Here is a 16,498-nt window from a genome sequence, read left to right as displayed (position 1 = left end):
AAGAAACTATTCCACTACTGACTTCCATTAAACTGGAGGAGAACCAGTTTCTCAAACAGGATACCTGGACCTTGGAATAAACTTCCAAGAGAAGTAACAAACGTGCCAGCAATGCAGAAATTCAGGGTGAATTTAGGCAGATGCTTGACTTCTGTAGTCTCTTCTGTTAAAGACCGTATTACTTATTACTAAAACATACTTATTTTACTTTTTGCCAAATTAATTGAATTAGATTTTAAAAGAATCTGAAAAGACACTTTGAATTCACTTAACAGTTGATAATTTAAATACCATTTTATAGTTATATATGATTGTCATTTTTAAGTCTAGCTTTCAACAAACCTGGAAATGGTTCATATAAATAATTGAAATATTTTTTTAAATATGATTTTTTAGACAAAAAGACTTGTTAAAGAGTGCAGAGTTAGACACAAGGTAGGTTTTTAATGGGGGTGGCAGCTCTGGCTCTGAGCTAAAATAAAGATTGTCTCCATCTAAAAGGATTTATCCTTCATTGACCAAAGACAAAAAGATGCAGTGTAGTATCAGAAAAAAATATTACTTATTACCTTAAGGTCAATAACTTAAAACCCTCTTATTTAAGAGTTCTTTCTCTACTAATTACAAATGCAGTAATACTGTATTTACTATTTCTGTTTTGGGGATAAAAAATTTACAAAGTTTCTTGAATTTAACATTTTCATTTTTAAAATATCACTAAGATGTTGGAAGGACAAGTCTCTTGTTAATCAACTAAGACTCTTACTCCAAAATGGATGAATTGAATAAAACAAGTCATTTAATAATTTTGAATAATGCATAGTGTATGAGCTATCTCCCTTTGATAATATCATGTTGAGACCAATGAATCCGTAACTAATCAATACAAATGACCAATTGTAGGTTGAGAGATGATTGAATATGCAGTTTATATTCTAATATGCAAGGCCGGATCTTTTTTTTCCATAATCATACTCTATTTATTGAAAAGTTTTTAATACATAGATTTATGATTGGAGGTTTTTAGTCAGGATTGCCAATTTTTATGGTAGTCTGTAAAAATACATTGTCTAGTGCTTCCCTTAAATGAATATAATAAAAGGTAACTTCAGTGTATTAGCAATTGTTTTTCACTATTATATTTTAACTAAAGTAAATTTACACATCTTCTATTCTATAAAAGGAAAAAGTGTGTGTGTGTTTGTATGTCTATCAAAAACTTTTGACAGACGCATCGGACTGTGACAAAATCGGTATTGTTAGAAAGATCGATCTCTTGGATGAAAAATATCTAAAAATTGGCCAAAATGATTAATTCTGTGCTGGTCAACTGGACCATGTTTTGCAAGGAGGGATCAGTTTTTGCATCAACATTTTTTGCTAGTCTACAAATCTCCACATACGTTTATAAAATGTTGTTTCGAAGGCCCATGATGTCATAAGTTGCCGTAGCTGAGACAGCTAACGTGTTAGCTTTTTTTTACCTCCTTTTCCTCATTTGCATTAAAGGTTTGAGCCTGCCTGCCTACTGCAGCTATTAAAAAAAAAATTTTTTTGCACTTGCATGGGCACTCGTTGCTATTTTGATAGAAACAATTCATTTATTTTTATTTATTTTTAGGGGGTTGCTCAATAGTCTTAAAAATAAAAAAAAAATTTAGAAGTATACTATCCAGGTTTCACTTAACATGAGTTGGAAGTTTACCTCACAATCTTTATTTTGGTAATTAACTTATTTGAATTTATATTAGCTTTGCATATTTGTATATGAGCATTGAGTATTTTATTTCTTGCAACTCTTTTTGTACATTTTTTTTTCCAGCAGGTTACCTGAAATTATATCATGTTGACTATTTTTATTTAATTCTTATCCACATGTGTTACATCTTTTATGAGGTGGGGGTTATCTTCATTGTGGAAGATGACAGTTCTGTCGGTCGCACACCTATTTAGTTTTTAACTAAAGAAGTTGAAGAGCTATAATGACCAGAGTGGTAGGATTAAAACAACGACCTTTTGTGCTTCAGAATTTATTTTTCTACATAATACCACTATTCTCAATGACACATGTCCATGCCAGGGGTGTTTTCTTAATCTCACACCGTCAATATCTGCAACAGAAAGATGAAACTTTCAGCTCATGAATGCATAATCCAGACCAAAGTCACCTTTGATTCTCCAGTTTAACCATGCATTCAATCCAAAAACCCATGGAGAAAGGGAAAAAGTAAACTTTATTCATGTGTATACAAATGGATGTATAGATTAAAAAGAATTGATTAATGATTTAATGGCTAAGCAATACCATAATAACTAAATCAAGCAAAATGAAAGTGAAAAATTCCCAGGCAACGTCAGGTAAGTACAACTAGTATGAGTGGTGTTCCAAAAGTAATGCCTCCTATTTTTATTCAGCCCAAATAGATCACAGGGGGTGGCAACTTGCATTATGATGACTGATTTTATGCATTCATGACCTGAAAGTTTCATCTCTCTGTTGCAGATATTGATGGTGTGAGACACTTAAGAAACATGTGTCAGCAGCATCGGTGAATCTCTGATAAAAGTGTATTGAGAATGGAAAAAATAAATTCTAGAGCACAAAAGGTTGCTTGTTTTATTTGTATCACTCCAGTCTTCATAGTTCTTAAACTTGAGTTAAAAACAAAATAGGTGGCTTTAATTTTGGAACAACCCTAGTGTATTAATAGTGATATTAATGGCATTAGTTGTTCAAAAATTTTGTTACCACGGTGATCCCATTTGAGAACATTGGTGGTACTAGTGTGATTGCAAGAGGTAGGAGTGGGTGGAACTTCTGCTATTAATAACTAGCAGGGAAGAGTTTATCAGGCATCGGTTGTGAAGTGAAACCTGGCGAGCGCTGACAACATGCATTGCATGGAGAGAAATGATATAATAGTGCGATGAATGTGTAATGTAGGTCTTAAAGAAAGGCTTAGATCTGATGACCTCAGAACGAGATTAAATCTGGACAATATAGGGAGATGTGTGAAGAACAGGAAACTTTGTTGGTATAGTTGAGTTCTTAGCTGTAGAACAGTTATAATAGGTGTAGTAGTAGTCAATTAACAGGGGAAGGTCAAAGAAAATGTGGGAGGAAGTGATAAGAATTAACTTGAGAAAAAGATGGATAAATAAGGACCTGACTCAAGATAGGTTAGTTTTGTGGTCAATTTCTAAAAGCTATCCGTCACATATGAGCATGTAAAATGGACATTAAATTGAATATGATAATACTCACGCATCTCTATTTTCTTTGTACAATGAAGTTCCTGCCAATTTTACTTGTTTGATAAGCTATGTTTACTGAAAGGAATTTAATTGAAATAAATATTTATATTTTTCATTTCATATCTATTAGACAGCAAAATTTCATTATTGAAATGGTATTTATTCTATTAAATCATTGGTTTATATTTTAACTTTTGAGACAAATGCAATGCCTCTCCCTGATTGTGATAATCAAAACTAATAAAATTGTTTCTTGTGAAAACGAAAAAAAAAATGTTCTGTAGTTTAACACTACAATGGCCTCTGTGTCTCAGTAAGATTTTTTTAATCAGTTTTATACAAGAACAGCTTATTATTTGGATTCTTTGAACTTATTCTCATCACAATATTTCAGTTTATTTTTACCTTCGACTGTCTTCAGGTGTATCTTGTTGAACTCTAGTATTTTTCTGTTGACAGAAATATTGCTGAGTTCGACAAGATACACTTGAAGAAGATTGGAGGTTGCATCAACTGAAATGTTGTGTAAATCTCACTAAAGATGAGAACAGTAATTCAAAAATCTAAATACGAATAATCAATCCTCATCTGAAAAATTCAGAAATGTAATAAGAACAGATCAGTCCTTGTGTTGAGTCTGTTTGATGTATTTTTAACAATGAAAAATGATATTTTATACCGAAATGTGTTGGACGAAAAAAACTTCAGTCAATCCAAACCAACATTTTAGGCATGTCTTCAGGGATATTGTCAATTTCTTTTATAAAAATTAACCCCACCTGTAAATTAATATTTATTAATAAGCAAAATTGTGACAGAAAATCGAGCTTCCACCTGGTTACTCGCAGACAATGTCCATGTAATAATGGAGATATCTATATAAGCCATGAAGAGTTCAAGCTCGATTATGGCAATTAAAAACTGATTTTTTTCTCAATCAATCTCTCCCTTTTATAATTGCTCATTTCCAAAAGCAACCAATTCCTTGAATGAATCATGGTTACTATACATAAAGCAACTGTAATCTTCAAGAAATAAACTTGACAGCTGTTTCTACCATGAGTAGTTTTGTCAACATAATATTTCAAAATAAACAATTGTTTTTATCCATTTATTATTTTTGTAACTTGTCTCCAGTTATTGGTTTTAATCTTCTATTTTCTCTGTATTTAATCCTTGCATTCTTAGATGTGTACAGAATATGCATCAATTAAAAACGAAAATTACATGATGTTCAAAAATGGATTTTATATAAGACATATTTCTTTTCACTTATTGCATTGCTATTCATCATGCTTGATGATGTACCCACTAAGTTGTTTCTCAAACTTTTCTCTTCTACATATTTACTCAACTGAAAATATTTTTGTTTTTAATTTAGATTTTAGTAAAAACAAATTTAATTTTCAAAGTCTACTTTAATTAAAAACCAAATCAATTATCAGTAAACAAATGACATGAAAAATGTTTGGAATAAAACTTTGAGACAGTTTTTCTTGGCATTTTGGTAAGGAACAAAGTGTAGTATTTGGTTTGATATTATATTTCACTATTTCTTTTATCAGTGGTGAAATCCTAAACTTCAGCAGTTTTTAATTTTGTCCTAATCCAGAATGGATTTTTGGAGAGCTGGATTTTTCTCACATTAAATTATTTTTCTTTTGTTATTATTTTAACTGCTAATAAACAAAAATCTTTACAAAGTTGTTAAAATAAATTTTATTTCTTACTAACTGTATCTACCTGATGTTGCGTGATAGTTTTTAATTCTAATTTTTTTCAACTTTTTCTTCAAATGCCACTAACGATGGAAAATGATTTTGTATTGCTGGTTGCAGTTATGTGCCTTATTTTATTTAAGTCAAAGTATTTTGTAGGGGTAATTAAACCGAATTACATTTTATTGTTCTTAATGACCCACTGCAATGATTCACCAAAAGAACGAACCAATTAATTTTGTAGGAAAAAAACTATCAAACAAAAATTGAGAAAGTGACTGACAGTATATATGAAGTGTTGCTTAACATTTTAAAATTTGAGTTTTGTTTGTTTCTGAAACATACTTAAATTTAATGTCCCAGAATTGTTGAGATATGATTGATAATTTTGATTATTTAACTACTATTCTCATCTGGATTGTTATACAGTATTCCCTTGCTATATGTAGAGTTTAAAGAACTTGACCCACCTCCACCCCAGTGTGTGTACGAATAGCAAAAAACTGTTAATATTGGTTACGATTTTAAAACGTATATTTATGGGATTATGTATAATACTAAATGCTTCCCTCTAAGAATGCTTTTACTCATTAATACAGTAATAATATAGTAATGTTGCAGGCATGTATTTCACAAGTGTTGGCATCACACTTACTTGGTAAACGTCTACATGATAATCTACATGCAAGATTATAGCTGAATATTAAAACACTGAACTTTTTTTTGTTGACCATCTTGACCTGGTCGCTGTCTGGTGTACATACAAATCATCCAAACTAATTAATGTTTGTTTATATATTTTTTTCTGTTTGAAATTCTTCAAATATTACTGGCAAAAGAAATGTCCAGATTTTAGAGAAGAAAGAAAAAATGCTAGCCGCTGTATACAAAGTTTACCCGCTATATTTCAAATGAAATCTCCAGGTCTAATGGGAAAACTACTAAATTGGCAACACTGTTAACTGAGCATTTGTTTTTATTACATTGATACTAGCTTGGTATACTGGCATACACTCTGATCTACAGTATAAAAAAATAGTAATTCTATTGTAATAAATAGTAATGTTGCACATGTTAACAAGATTACGATTAAGGCTCCAAAAATCAACACTAAAATTGTGCACACTAGACCATGGTCTAATGGTTAAAAGCTCATCTGCTGAAGGTAAGTTAAATTTTTTTTTACTAGGGGATTACTGCATATCAAACCCTAAGAGCTACTCAAGGATGAAGGTTAACAAGATAACACTGATCAGTAATGGTGGAATTCATACTTTGAGCATTTTTTAGGGGACAGCTTAACAAGAACTTATTCAAATTGAAAATAACTACGTTATAGTTAGCTAAGAGCCAGCCAGGTAGTATTGTGCTCCACAAGACAGTTTAAGGAAAGGAAATTTGCTCATGGAATTTTTTAACTTTAGGCACTGATAGAAGGTAAAGGAAATTATTGGCAGTTGTACCTAGACGAATATTTATTGTGAATGTTTTGTGTGTGTGGGGGGGGGGCATGAAAATAACAATGGAGATACTCATATCTCTTCTGTGAGAAAGAGGAAGTAGGGTGGCTGAAAAGTAGATTTTGAAGACGGTTTTGTACCCTGTCAAGCCAAGAAAAGGTACTACTTATACCTTGTCTCTAGATCTGTCAAAAATACTCCATGTTATAATGTATTTGGCTTTTGTATAGGTATAGAATTGCATTGGGAGTGATATACTTTCTGGAGCTGTAGAATGATCCAACCATTTTTCCAGCAGCTTTGGCAACGGATCTGATGTAAGTCTTCCATTTCAGGTCAGGAGTGAAGGTCAGTTCCAGAAGTTGTCAAAGCAGAGTGTTTACTCAAAACGAAAGCTGTTCATTTCAATTGAGGCCAAGTAGGGATCAGAGTGCAGGTGGTGAAAAGATAGAAGTTTGGTTTTGGAAGCATTAAAGGTAACTAGCCATTTTTTATCCCATTGTACTATACGCTCAAGGTCAAACAAGAGAGAATCAGAAAAATCTTGATCTTTTCTACAAAGTGTTGCCATATATGGTAGTATCATCTGCATAAATGCTGACGAATGATAATAGAATATGATTTCGGAGATTGTTGATAAAGATCAGGAAGAGAGTTAGGCCCTGGATGGATCCCTGAAGCATGCCAACATTAATAATCTGAGCCTCGAATTTCTGCCCATCAATGATATATATATATATTCTGATAAAATAATAAATTCAAGATGCAATAAAATATTTTGTGCATCAATGTTACTGTAATTGAATGAACAGAGGATGGTTTCTACTTCTAATTTATTTGCATATATTGTACTCTTGATAAGTTGTAAATGCACAAGAAGTTTAAATTTTCGTTAGTTTTTGTAGTTGTAATTTCCATTTGATCATTCACTTTCAGAGCAATAGCAAGTATTATTTAAGGAAGTAAAGATCATTTGGCAAATCTATATTTGGGTCTTTTTCGGCAGAATTGCATCCAATTTGGCATGAAACACTTAAGATGTTGGATGTATCATAGTGGGGATAAAGATGCTAATACTACTGAATCAATAAACATTACTTTAAGACTACTTTAAATAATGGCATTAAATTTGGCATGGAGTAATTTTGGCATGCCAAATCACTCATAAAATATGACTAAAAGTTAGTCTGCAATTGTATTTTAACCAACTCTGGAACACTGACATCTCAGAGCACCCCCCTCCCTGTTTTTCCTAATGGGTTGGTTGTGTAACATTGTTTTAAAAAAAAAAAAGGGTCATTTTCAAAATAAGTGCGTTTTCTTCCATCTTTACCATATTTCCTCTCAATTTTATTTGAAGTGTTGAAGAGGTTTGTTGGCTGACTTTTTTTTTCCCCCTTCAAGCAAAATATTTCAGGTTGACAGATATATAAAAAAAAAAAAAAAAATATATACATATTCGTGCTGATAATATTTCTTATTTTTACCAAGATATTACATTGTTCTATGAAAAATAACTTCGAAATTCTCGAAAAGTAATTTTGTAATGGAATTGATTGTTTTTAGTTCACTGATCTAATTTTTTTTATTTGTTTGAACAATGTAATCTAAGGCAAAATCTTTTTTTTTTTCATAATGATCTCAAAAATTAGATTTTAAAGATATATGCCATGTATGGAGAAACACGAAATTGTAACTAAATGTTATTAATATAGAGAAAAGAAGCAATTGAAAAAGAATGCTTGTGTAAGGGAGATAAATCTTTGTTAAAATATGAGTTATCTTCCTTACATTATTTTAATTATTTAAATTGTTGCCATCATATCAATCTTCCTATCTGGAATACTTTTTCCATGGACTAAAGTGAAAAATAAAGAACAAAGCTAGTCGGTGGGGGGGGGGGAAGTAGCTAGATAGAATCAAGTATAGATACATCAGATACAATGCTATTTAGGTCTAAATTTTAAAATCTGGCTGGCTGTTAATATGGATAAAATTATCCCTATTTATTTTCCCTTATAATTAAAGCAAAGTTAGTTACATTGTTGGTTTTTAATGTAGAGTAAATCCAGTATTCCTAAAAAGGATACTGTGGATAAGGACAAAAATAAAATTTGCCTTGGACAAAAAAGGATTTCTCATGAAAGAAAAAAGAACAAATACTATACAAATAAAAAAAAATAATTTCACTAATATATTAAGCACAAGTACTTGGATCTTAGCTCAAAAACTTGAGGTTCTGTATTGTAAAATTATTTTCTATGATTCTTTTGTTTTGCAAATTTTAATAAATTTTCAACTATAGGTTACTTGTTATTTATGTGGCTAACAATTAAAGAGGTAATAAAAAAATATGTGTATGATGAATTCAATCTCATTGAAGTTGGTCATCACCCGCTGCAATTAAGTGCTACATGTCTGGCAACTGAGTTAGCAACTAACAGCTGTGGGTGCTGGATGCAATCAATTTTGCTGTAAGGTTGAAGAAATGTGCAACCATATTGCTCAAAGAACTAACAATTGATGACTGAATGGTGACTGCTTAACAATATCAACCAGCAACAAGATGAATTTGCTGCAACAAGATTTGAGATGTAATTAGATGAGGGTTGGTTCAGGTTGTGATCTGTGCAGATCATTGTCCAGCAAGAATAGAGCGAATAAAAACAAGTTAGAGAGAGCCCATAATGTTATGTTATAATTAAGTCTAAATTAATGTAATTTCAGATATATATATATATATATATATAAAATAATTGTGAAAAATTCCCTCGAGACCAAAATACATGCCACATACAAATTTATTATGTCTACATTATTAGCCACTATCTTAGGTAACTTAAGAACATTATTTTAGGCACATTTGGTTGTTATAATAAAATCCTAATTGCATCCTAGAAGCAACATCACAATCGCAACATCTTTTGATGTTGTAGTTCCTATTTTTTCCCTCTAAATATAAAATCCTCTTACTGCCTCTACTTATCACTAGGACTATATACACACCTTATAACTATTTTCTCCCTGAAAGTCTTCGTAACTGGTTCATACACTCATATACGTACCATTATCTTTCCAGTTATCGATAACAAAATAATTTCTCCCTCCGAAATATCTTTGTTCATTGACTGAAAACTGATAGATCCATTATTTGTGAATACATATTTTAATAAAAAAACGAACGCATCACACCTTCACAAACGTGGTGTCTCTATATACTAAGCAATCATTATACAAATATTAACCCAACACCAACAAATATTAACCGCTTATATTTGTAAATTTACGTAACTTACCCTTACTACCTACACAGTGTCATCACAAAAAAAGAAAAGCTATCCCTGATACAAACATAATTAACATGTATGGTTAGCATTCTTGTCTTTTATTACTTCAATTCTTAGTACCAAACAGTCAACCATGCTATTTTTTTTCTGTTTTTTATTTTAGTTTGTTTTGTAATGGATCGTTCCCTTTTCCGTATTTAAAAAAAATTTTTTTTTTTTTTTTTTTTTTTTTTTACTTTGAATTCTTTCCAGTATCCACCCTAAAAAAATACAATCCCTGAAAAAAAAAAAACCCCAAAAAAACTTAATTACGGTTAGTATTGATTTTTCCTACTTCGATTCTCCTTATCAGACAATCAACACTGCTGTTTTCTGTTTTTTCTATATACAGTTAACTATATTGCTTGACTCTAACATTTAAATATAACTGTTGATGTTTTTTTTTTTTTTTTTTTTTTTTAATTGTAGTTGGTTTTGTAGCTGGTTGTCCACTTTTTAGTGTGTTTTTTTTTTTTTTTTTTTTTTAGAATTCTTTCCTGTACCCACTCTAAAAAATACAACTCCTGCCCCCCCCCCTCAAAAAAATTAGCATTTACAGTTAACATTTTTTTTTTTTTCTACTTAGATTTTCTTTACCAGACACTCAACAATGTTATTTTCTTTGTTTTTTTGTTACATAGTTAACTATAATGCTTGACTTAACATTTAATCATAACCGTAAATTGACATTTTATGTACTTCAAAATCTACTTATGTGATTTTGAAGCCTTTAAACTGTCTACTCCTTACTATTTGCGAAGCGTGAGTTTGTATGTGCGTGAGTGTATCTGTGTTTCGGTGTGTGTGTGTGTGTTTATTTTTGTGTGGGCATTTTTTCCATGTGTGTGTGAGCTTGTTTCTGCGTGTGTGCATCCATGTTTCTGCATGTGTATGTTTGTATTTATTTCTGTGTGTGCGTTTTTTCCGTGTGTGCATGAGTTTGCTTGTGTTTGTTTGTATTTTTTGTATGGGTGTGTTTGTGTTTTTGCGCATTTGTGTGCATGTTTTTTGCACGTTTGTTAACATGTCTTCATGCGTGTTTGTGCTTTTTTTGTGTGTGCTCCCATTTGTGTTTGCATGTTTTTTTTTTTTGTGTGTGTGTGTGTGTGTGTGTGTGTGTGTGTGTGTGTGTGTGTGTGTGTGTGTGTGTGTGTGTGTGTGTGCATGTTTTTTCTCCCGTGTAAGTGTTTTTTTGTTTATGCTTGTGTGTGTTATTTCTGTGTTTGTGCGCGTATGCGTGTGCCTGAGATACCAATCAATCTAATACTTGCGTCAACCAGACTCAGACATGACAACATGTGGCTGATCGGGTACAGCTAGTATATATTTGGAGGTGGTCTAATCTTCAAAATGCTTGTAAGAGTTTGTGACATCTTTCCATTTCATGAATGTCCAGCATGAATATAAACTTCACAATACTATTATACCTTCTTTAGACAGAACACATACTACACTTTCATCCTAGTTCAAAGGCCATGGAAGTGTATTTTAATTTTTGTGTTGGACAGAACAGCATCAGATATAATTTTAAAATTTGTATTGCATCTTCAGTGATATGGTGATCCCATTATGTTTTTAAAGAGGTAGAGGTTAATAACATACCCCCCCCCCTTTTTTTTTTTTTTTTTTTTTTTTTTTTACAAGCGAGTCACCACTTATCAAGGTCCGGGGCCCACATGAGGATAAGGGTTAATGAGTGTACAGTAGTCAATAGGAAAATGTTGTAGTAATCATTAGTCATGGGAATTGGGTAAATTGGATTACTTAAGGGGATGGCTCATCAAGAACTTGTTCACATTGGACTTGAAGACAATTGTATTGTAGTCAGTTGGAAAGCAGGAAAGCAGAACAGAGTTCCACAGGTGTGCAGTTCTAAGAAAAAAGCTTTGGTCATGGAATCTACGTTTAGGTTTAGGCACACATAAAGAGTGAGGGAAATTATTGATAGTGGTTTCAGCTAGACGAGTGTTTTTCATGAAAGCCAGGGAAGGTGAGGCCATAGATTGGAGTTCAGACGAGCACTAGACACAAAAATAATAATAAAGCAGAGACAAGCTCTCAACGTTTCTTCTGTGGGAAAGAGATTGCAGGGAAGAGAGAAGGGCAACCCCCACTAGACTACAAAGTCTATTTTGAACTTAGTCAAGGCAGGATAAGCTGCTTAGGAACTTCTGCCAAGATGTGGAAACAGTACTCCATCCTTGGACGTACTTGGCGCTTATACAGGTAGAGAATTGCATCAGCAGTGAAATATCTACTGAAGCGGTAGAATGATTCCACCATTTTTTTTTCAGCAGCCTTGGCAACAGATTTGATGTACGTGTTTCATCTCAGATCAGGAGTAAAATCAGACCTAGAAGCTTGTGAAATTTCCTTAACGTTTTTCTAGATTTTTTTTTCTGTAAGTAAAATAGAATTTCAGAATAAATCCTGTAAATTGTTTACACAAACAGATTTTTAGGTCATAGTCTTTTCTATTCAGTTACTGTTATATAAACACATAAACAAATAAAAACAACCATAACATATATATAATTACCCCAGCATTGTCCAGTTGTCTTTACTTTTGTATTGTGCTTTAATTAATATAAAAGTGTCAGTACGAAATTTGTTGTCACTTTAATTGTCTTACTTTATGGAACTATTGCAATTTGTTCATTTTGATATTTCTGTCTTTGTTCAGATTTTTTTCTTTAGTAACATTGTGTGAGAAAATAAATTTTATTTTATCATTTATTTGGAGTGATCCACTGATGGTGTCTTAATAATATGCACTCTTAAACTGTAACCCGTAAATAAAAATGTTTAAGAATCCTTACATAAAAAAAAATAATAAAACGAAAATAAAGAATTCCAAGGATGCTAGTTTGGTACGGATATTGGATTTAAGATTTCAAGAGATAATTCTAGATATTAGAAGAAATTAAGTTGTTAGGTGTTAGGAGATAGAACAGAATCAGGTACGTGCGGAATATAATCCAAAGAAAGAAAAATAGAAGAGAGTGAAAAAGTGATGTATTAATAATTTGGTGCTAATAACAAAAATTATTAATGGTATAACAAAAATAAAGTTGAGTTAGTTTACTGAACGGTTTTGAAATATATATTATTTGACCATAGGAATAAATAAAAAGATGTTTTATGTTCAAAGAAAGGGAATTTTTGTGGGGGAAGATAATGAAAGTGTATGCTGCTTTCCTATATGTAACTTACACATTGAATCTTTATTTTTTATTCACTATTACTGAATATTTAAATAAGTAAAAAATGGAATATGAAAAAACTAAAAATATTATTTTAAATCCTGTGTAAAAGATATGATATTTCTCTACACTCTCCACTCAGAATTTTGATTCCTATCTCACAACTCCATTTAAAAAACAAAACAAAATTGTGGCACACCCCTGCCTGGTTATAAATTTCAATCTAGAATAAAATACTGTTCTTGATGTAAAAATTATTTTATAATCTCCTTCAAAATAACATAAATGATCCCATAACACTTCCTAGTTGTAGAGGTGCCGCATGACTGCAAATTAGTGTGTTTTTTTAAATAAAAAACCCCCCCCAAAAAACAAGCCTTCACCTCCTCCTCTTTGTTCTTCAATGCATTCATTCAGTTAGGAGTTATAATTTTATATATGTATTTTAACTAAAAATAATGAATTATTTTTTCTATAATTTAAAATCGGTTCAAAACATTCATTACTTATTGAGAATTTGTCATTAGTTTTTCTCAGAGATTGACCAATAACAATTAACGTGTACAATTGAAAGTAGACCATGGGCTTACTTTCAACAGCAATTTCTCCAATTTGTAAAGACGATACAAACATCTTTGTTTTTATATATTAGATTGGTATTCTTTTTTATTTCTATATTGTATACTCTTTTTCTTTTGCATAAATGCTGAGCTACAGTGAGGTCTGCAATAATGTATTTTTCATTCTGTTTGGTATGATGATAAGCTTGGTCTAGGTAAAGGTCTGTTTTCTAAAGATCATTGCATAGTGTCTGCCCATTTTATTATCAGCCTTCCTTTGTCACTTCTTGGCGACTTCTAATGGAAAAGCAAGTTTTTCAACAGTGTCAGTGGTGGCCCTCAGCAGGTGTTCAAACTGAGTATTCATATATTTTAAATCATAAAAAAAATTAAGCGATCAGTAAATTTATATGCTATATAAGATATTCAGAAATGGGCCCATTGTCGAATTTTAAAATTATCTAAAAAATAATTATATCAAAGCTTATGAAAAAAAGTTTGTTTTTTTGAATGGGGGTGGGGGGTTAAAGATATTTTTGTTTCCACTTTACCACAACTAGGAAGTGGAAGATACAGTTTGACATAAAACAAAATAAGTTTTGAATTTTTATAAGAGAAGATAGAAAAAAATGCACAAGATAAATGTACACACTGGAAGATGTTAATATTTATAATCTCAAATGAAAGGTGTGCATGAATGTTTTCTTTTTATCATAGTCTGTAAAAAATAGTGCACAACATTACCAGCGTATTATAACAGAGGTAGGATTCAACAATTTTTATAAACTGTAAAAGTTTAATACTAATACATGTCTTAATATTTTATCTGCATTGTGAACACATGTTACCATTTAAAGGAGACGTTAAATCAAATATACAGCATCATTATCAGGTCTCAAAATTTAAAAAATTATTCAGACTGCTATTCACATCATGCATTTTATTTTCATGTTTTGACTTGTGTAACTTCCGACCTTCTTCAGGTGCATTCTATTGAACATGGTAATCTGCATAGTATTTTGAACATCTTTATTTATTCCATAACAGATATCTTGCTTTTGTTCTGTTGGCTGTAGGTTCTTGCAAAAACCTATGGAGCAATGGATAAAAGTGCTCAGTTAAATAATTAGTTATAAATGACAGTCTTCTTGAGGTTGATGGTTCATTCTTCTGTGTAGGCAATACTAAAAATACGATTGCAAATTACTTAATACTTTTACATGGTCATAACTGACAGTTGTCCTCATGGATTCCATTTGAAATTCTCTATAAATTAGTTTGACAAGATGAACCTAAAGATTAGAGGTTACATGAAGCTATCAAGACAGTGATTTGCACCATTTCATCTCCAGCTAGGATCGTTGTTGGAACCATTATGATGCAAAAATACTCAATTAACAATGTAAATAGTGCATCACTCACACTGTTGCACCAGAAGAATGTTTTTTTTTTTTTTTTTATGACTAAAGAAAAATATGCTCCACTTGTCTTAAAAATTATTTTTTCTTCAGCTTTTCTACTTTATCAACAGTTCAAACTCGCATTGCTCTCTACTATCCTGGGTACACTGCAAAACTCTATATCATGGTGTAACTACAATTTTGGAGGTTTGAGAAGTGTATAATCTCTAAGGCTAGGACAACAGAATATTCTCCTTGTTTTAACTCCCAAGTAATATATCTGACACAGAATCTACTGCGAACCACATCACTACATAAAAACGTAAGATATCAACAGATATCAAAACAATGAAAAGAATATTCTGTTGTCCTAGCCCTAATAATCACTCTTTAGTTGCCATTGCTCTTGTATCCAATCTGTAGTACATATCTTAGTTTGGTCTTATCTATACCTTAAATATAAATAGTATTATCATTTACATTCTATTTAAAAAATATATACCCCAAAACATCAATCTACAAAGCATTCATATACTATATATATACATTTACAGCATGAATAAATATTTTAAGAATAAAAATCTAGATTTGGCATTAAATCATCTAAGTGTTTGATATGCTGTAAAATAAGACCATTAAAATTTACTTGGCAACTACTTTTTCACTATAACCAGGGGGGGGGTACTGAAATCTATGTAAATACGGAGTTGTGGAGAAATTGGAGACTCCACTTTTGTCAATATTTCCATTTTCTTTAGTTTTATTTGATAGTTTCCTAATTACTTGCTCCCCAATAGAGCAACGTTAGACAATTTTACATGTGGAGAATCCAGCTTTTTAAAAAAGGGAACTGTGGACTGAGAACAAATTAGTTCAGTCTATGCAGGTTTTCTCGTCCAATTGAGGATGGAATTGATACTTCACTGTAATCCTAGCAAAAAATAATGACCAGAATAAGACAGTAAAATCTACACTCACAAATGCTGTCTTTTATTTGCTATAACCATACACAATTTAGTGCTTTTTTAAAATGTTTATTGTAAACTAGTTCTTTGGCATTGAAGGAGAATGAATAAGATTCTCTATGTACTTATACTCCCATATTTTATAATTTATATTCTTTTCTAATTTCTATGATTTTTATTTGTTACAGGGAAATAAATTGAAAACTATATTCAATTCTTGAATAAAAGAACATTGTTTCTAACTCCTCCACCATTAATTTGGTCCTGAGTGACCCCCCCCCTCAAATGAATGGATAGTACATTAATTTTTTTACCACAACCTGTTTAAGTCAGAATTGATAAAGTTTGTAAGTGTATCCTTGGTAGTTTTTGAGCTTTAGCTAAATAGACTGTCAAGTAGAAAAGACAACTTGGCCTTATGATAAAGACTAGCAAAAATATCTAATGATATAAGTAAATGTTATTAAAAGAGCACTACGAAACAATATTAGCATATTTTGTGTGCGTGTGAGGCTTTCTAAAGCGTATTTCTACTTCAATAAAGCTTTTAACAAAGCAGAACAATATAAATAACTGCACTGTTATTTCTCTATTTTTTCTTTTCTTTTTCT

At 31.3% G+C, this 16,498-nt stretch overlaps 1 protein-coding gene across 6 annotated transcripts in view; it reads left to right on the top strand.

Moving 5' to 3' along the window:
- The window catches only part of LOC145294518 (uncharacterized), a 188,058-nt gene that overhangs the window by 16,577 nt on the left and 154,983 nt on the right, over nucleotides 1-16,498 (top strand). For 2 of the 6 annotated variants that reach the window (XM_080141390.1, XM_080141388.1), the window contains exon 2: nucleotides 6,769-6,909. The exons of the other annotated variants lie outside the window; for them this stretch is intronic. The gene's annotated coding sequence lies outside the window, so the exon portion shown is untranslated. The remainder of the gene's footprint in view (nucleotides 1-6,768; nucleotides 6,910-16,498) is intronic. 6 annotated transcript variants of the gene reach the window in all.

This window comes from Euprymna scolopes, chromosome 2, assembly GCF_053919585.1.
Source record: "Euprymna scolopes isolate OS-2025 chromosome 2, ASM5391958v1, whole genome shotgun sequence".
In the NCBI taxonomy this organism is placed as follows: domain Eukaryota; kingdom Metazoa; phylum Mollusca; class Cephalopoda; order Sepiida; family Sepiolidae; genus Euprymna; species Euprymna scolopes.
The sequence above is the reverse complement of the archived record's forward strand: the minus strand, read 5'-3'. Positions and strand labels throughout refer to the sequence as shown.